The sequence below is a fragment of the Echinops telfairi genome, unplaced genomic scaffold (assembly GCF_000313985.2).
Source record: "Echinops telfairi isolate 266 unplaced genomic scaffold, ASM31398v2 ScPeMD7_4225;HRSCAF=4972, whole genome shotgun sequence".
NCBI classification, from domain to species: domain Eukaryota; kingdom Metazoa; phylum Chordata; class Mammalia; order Afrosoricida; family Tenrecidae; genus Echinops; species Echinops telfairi.
The window spans coordinates 18,514,883-18,520,238 of NW_022108124.1; the positions used below are offsets into that span (position 1 = coordinate 18,514,883).

At 50.2% G+C, this 5,356-nt stretch overlaps 1 protein-coding gene across 1 annotated transcript in view; it reads right to left on the reverse strand.

Moving 5' to 3' along the window:
• The window catches only part of ZDHHC3 (zinc finger DHHC-type palmitoyltransferase 3), a 45,805-nt gene extending 40,499 nt beyond the window's left edge, over positions 1-5,306 (reverse strand). Inside the window, exon 1 of the mRNA XM_013006137.2 lies at positions 5,240-5,306. The gene's annotated coding sequence lies outside the window, so the exon portion shown is untranslated. The remainder of the gene's footprint in view (positions 1-5,239) is intronic.
• Between the last annotated feature and the right edge of the window lie 50 nt (positions 5,307-5,356).

Consider the following 5,356-nt stretch of genomic DNA (forward strand, 5'->3'; position numbering starts at 1 on the left):
GCGGATGAAGAGTCCTCCTTCAAGTGGGAATGCACTTTGCCGTGCACTCCATCAATTTCCTATTCCCACATCCCCACGTTACAAGGTCCAGTCCAGGAAGACGGACACACACGGACTTTCCAGGTCAGTTCTGGCACAAGTCATTTTCTTTCTCAAGACAAGGCACAGGCAGGGCAAACGGAGTGTTCAGGGAAGAGAGATCTTGACGGGGAAGAGTAGCTCACTTGGTCCTTTTCTGTGGTGCTGGGGCACTGGCCTGGGGCTGCTCACCACAGGTTTAGTCGTTCACACTCACCTGCAGCTCTACAGGGCACACAAATGTGGCACTTTGTGGGTTTGCGAGGCTGTAAATCTAAATGGGCACAGCCTCAGACTCACAGCTGCTGACACCCGGAGGCAGCTCTGCTGTGTCCTGTGTGTGCGTGGGTGTGGGTGTTGGGGAGTCGCTATGAGTCTGAATCGACTCTTTCAGTTTGGTCTGGGTTTTGGGCTAATGGAGAAAAAAGTAAAGGAGATGGATGACATTTAGTCAAGTCCAAGACCGGGAGTCCAATGTTCCCAGCTGTCTGCATCTTCCAGCACCAGGGACTGCTGCTCCTGCCCCGAGCGCTTCCATAACTAGTTTTTATTGCCTTAATTAACCACTACTAGGTGGGACACAATTATTTCCTCTCTGCAATGTAACTGTTGCCCTCCAGTTGCTGGCAGCAGCTCATCACCTCTTTGCACTTGATGCCTGACCTGTACAATTAGCACCTTATTGGTACTGATTTATTTCTTCAATTAGCACCTTATTATGGGCTGGCCCCACTTCTAATTACCATGGGTCTCAATTGAGGACTGTACTTTATGGTCTTGTTCAGACAAGAGCTCATGTGCCTGGGTTCCCACAACTAGAATAGCCCCCACACTCCTTTGGGGCTGGTGTTGTCCTTTGGTTTGCTTCTTCTTTTTCTTTAAAAAAAATTTTTTTCCCCTCAGGCCCATGAGAACACTAGGGACCTCTCAGGCATACACACACCACTTCCTGACTGTATGAAGTTTCCAGATATTTATCCTGGGAATACAGCACTTGGTTGGCCCTAGCCCTAACCCTAACCAGAATGCCACACCTATCTCAGCTCTTGGTATCTCGGAGTCCCTGGCCTACTTTGCTGGTGAAGGCTCTTACCAGATACTCGGAGTGAAGCTCTATCAGAAAGCCCTGGTGGTGTAGTGGGTTACATGAGCCCCATGGCTGGTGGTTCAAACCCGTCAGTTACTCTTCAGGAGAAAGATGCGGTTAACTGCTTCAGTAAGGATGTACAGCCTTGGGAAAGTTGGGCTGAAGCAGATAAAGAAACTTCCCACCAGCAGCACATTCCATGGTCCTCTAGAAAAGCAGACTCGAGGGATGTGAGTTGATGCCTGAAACAGACTTCTCTCTCTTGGAATGGAAACAGAGGGCACTGAGCGTTGAATGGCTGGTTATCCAGAGACCCTGGCGAGAGTCGCTCTGAGTTGGAATTGACTTGATGGCAGTACGTGGGGTAGATAGTGGCACCGAGGTGAAAGCGCTTTGCTTGTGTGCTGACCAAAAGATCAGTGGCTTGAACCCACCGTCTGCAACAGGGGGAAAGACGCGGCAGCCTGAGAAACCCTGTGAAGCAGTTCCGCTCTGTCCCACGAGGCCGCTGGGAATTGACGGCCTGGCCGTGACTTTGGCTTGGTTTCATTCCTGGGTGGTGTGGTTCAAACCCGCTTGGAAAGGCCTCCAAAGTGCAGTTTGGTGACCTGCTTGCCAAAGGTCACAGCCTGGAGAACTCTATGGGGCAGTCCTCTGTACACACTGGGTCACCGCCATGAGCGGGAACCGACAGCCACTAACAGCAATAGGGTGTACAGGGCGGCTGGCAATTCCCTAACAAACACAACCCCGCCCCCTGGCCTCCCTCCCCACCCCCCACCCAAATCCCCCGACTACTCTGGGAACTGAAGAAACAGATCCTCCCTGTGAGGAGGCCAAGTGAGAAGCACAGAAACCAGGAGGGAGGCCACTTGGGCTCAAATCCTGACTCTGCTACTCCTTAGCAGAGCTACTGACCTGTGACCGTGGGCAGTTTCCCAATCTATGAAATGGAGACTGTGATAACCTGACTAATGGCTGTTGCAAGTTAAACTTTGTAAGGTGCTCACAACGGTGCTTGGCACATAATCAGCACCATATAAGTGTGTGTTAGAAAAAATTAAGAGTTCATTCCATGTTTTAGAATTCACAGGCCTTACAAAGTAATGTGCTCCCCCTCCCCCCAAATCTGATGATGATGGTAAAATAAGCTGGTTTAAAGGAACTTTTCCCCATCCTTGACTCTTTACATTTTTGGCTAAGAAAAAGCATTCTGAATGTATGGGTTTACAAAAAAGTCTAATCGTGATCACAACTATAGTGATAAAAGTCCAAGAAACATTTAAGTAGAACATTACTGAAGATGGATTTTTTTTGGGGGGGGCGGGTTCGGAATTTAAAATAAACTTTCTACTGTTAATACGTCTTATACCACCACTTAGTCCAACACCCGACAGCATCCCTAATAGCATCTGTGCTGTGCCACCTAAGCAGTGTTGGCAATGCTGTTGCCCCTTCTCTGGCAGGAAGTCCCGGGCCAGCTGTTCAGATACATGCTGGGTGTTTTTTTAAAACATACAGAAAATGATTTTTCTGCTGGGATGACCCCGCGATATCCAAATCCAGACTTTTCTTGCTCTGTCTTTTTTCATCTGCCAGTTTGCTGACACCTTTAAAATCCTCAATCCCCGGAGACATCTTGGTAACCAGAACTCCTCCCTCCACTGGCTTTCCTTCCTGAGCAATGGCCAGTATACAGCAGAAGGGGGCTTCAAAGGGTTCTTCTGGTAATCCCATGATCTTTTCATTCCATTTTCCAATGAACTTTGCGAAGCCCCCACCCCCCACCCTGTTTCACCTGCAGTAGGCCCATATTATCTCAACAGAGTTCACCTGCCCAACCACACTTGGAGATCTCTATCTCTGTGATGACATTCTTCTCCCAGCTTTCCTGGAGGGCAAAGTCCAACCCTGTAAGTCACCTTTTCTTTGGATACGCCTTTATAGTGAAGGCCGTAGAGACTTTCACAAGGAGCCCTCGTGGCATCTTGGTCACACATTGGGCTGCTAACTGCAAGGTTAGCAGTTCAAAACCACCAGTAGCTTTTCAAGAGAAAGCTGGGGCTTTCGAATCCGGGAAAAGTTACAGTCCTGGAACCCCACTGGGCTAGCTCTACCTTATCCTACAGCAGGGGTGCTCAATACAGCCATCGTGATCTACTATTTGATTGCAAATGTAGTGTGGGTAGATCGCATGGCATTAACAAAATAGATGTAAGCCTATCATCAATCCGTCACTTAATTGATATACAGTGCAGCCAATCACATGCAATCTAGGCGTCAAACGCATGCACAAACAACTGCGCTAAGTAAAGCAAAACTGACAAGCTAAGTTATCGCCAATTTTTAGACCTTGTTTTTTCCTCGTAAACGTAAGAAAGGGGATGTATTAAAAGGAGTGGGGAGCTGGACCAAGTAAGAATACGGAACGGGAGATTTTGACACTATAAGTCGACGTACAGCTTAAGTCCAGAGCACATGAACAGTTCTGGACCTTACTCGCAGAGGGAAAGTACTCACACATGAGAAAATGTGCTACCTCCTTGACTGCATTATTCGGCTCTACTTATTTCTGTGAGTCAGCCTTTTCCCACGTAAAGATCCTTAAGTCCAAGTACCGTTCCACCATGACGGATGATTATTTGGAAGTGTGCTTGAGGCTGGCTGTCAGCAGTTATTGCATCTCTGGCTCATTCCATTCAGTGCAAGTCATAAGAGTAAACTCAGGTAATGACAAAAAATGCACATAGTTAATTGTGTTGTGCAATATGGACTCGTGCAGTTATGCAAGGTACATAAACATACATTGTACATATAGAGAATTCTCAATGCATTTATGAATAAATGTAATATATATAAATATGTTTTGCATTTTTGTAATTGGTAGATCATTTTGTCTTGATCATTTTATAAGCAGCTCGCATGCTGAGAAAGTGAGCACCCCTGTCCTATAGGGTCTCTGTGAGTTGGAATCCATGGCAGTGTGTTTGGGAATGTCCAGGCCACGAACAAAAAGGGTCATTTCCCTTGGGGCCCGGCAGTTAAGTGCTTAGGACACTTCCTCCCTCTGCCCTTCTGACTCATCTCCCGATGGGTAGCCCCACAGCACCCATTGGTGACACCATCACTGCTCTAAGCACACTGTTCGTGTTTTAGCCCTACCCCAGTCTCCCCCTCTGCACTTGGAGCTTTCCCAGGCTGAAGCTGGGCTATTCCTTGCCTTCCACTAGCACTGAGACCAGCATTCTTTGGATAGTGGAGCAGTTGGGTTACTTTCACTTTTAACAATAGGGGAGGAGATTCTGCAAAAAAAAAAAAATTTGAAAAAAAAATGGGGCATCCGGAAGTCACGAGACCCAAGCACTTTGGATCAACTTTCTCCAAATTAGCCGCATGGCCCCTTTAAAACTTGTACCGGACCCTGCCTGCCCCGCCTTAATGGGACTCCTTTGACTCCTGCTTCACCTTGCAGGTATCCAGTCTGGATCCCGAAGACTTGCACTAGGCCACCGTGCGGACCTGGCGGTTTTTTCCTTTCCCGGCAGGTGGCTCCGCATGCAATCACCCCCATTCAGCCGGGATTCCAGTCCCCTCAGGGAAGCTCTGGGGGCGCCCGTGCACGATGCCCTCGCCAGCGCCAGTGGCCAAGAAACCCTCCCTCCCTACTTTGGCGACAATCCGGACAATCGTGCATGGTCCTGGGCCAGCATTCGATTCGTCCTCGGAGAGAGAGGGGTGTGTGTGTGTGTGTGGGGGGGTGAGATCCAGGGATAAGCACTCCTCCGGGCTAGTGACCCCATTCCCGCCCGGCCCCTTCGCACCGACAAGGAGCCGAAGAGGGCTTCTTCTCCTGGACCATTCAAAGCACCGGGAAATGGAGGGCGGGGAGTGGGGAGAGAGCCCCCGGGCCAATCCCGATGTCCGGCTCCGCTCACCCGGGTCCGTCTCTTTCTCACGCACACACACGACTTGCAGCGAGCAGCCTGCGCCGCGCGCCTCTCCCTGGGCAAAGCCCTCGGTCCCGACCCGCGTCCCCAGCCTCACCCCGAGCCCAATTCTCCCTTGCCAACTGACCGTGAAGCCGGAGACAGTCCCCCAGTCCCAAGCCTCCCGGGGGACGCTCGCCGCCGCCGCCTGCTGCTGTGGTCCCCGACCCAGGACGCGGCCTCGGGCTGCGGCGCGGCTCCCCGG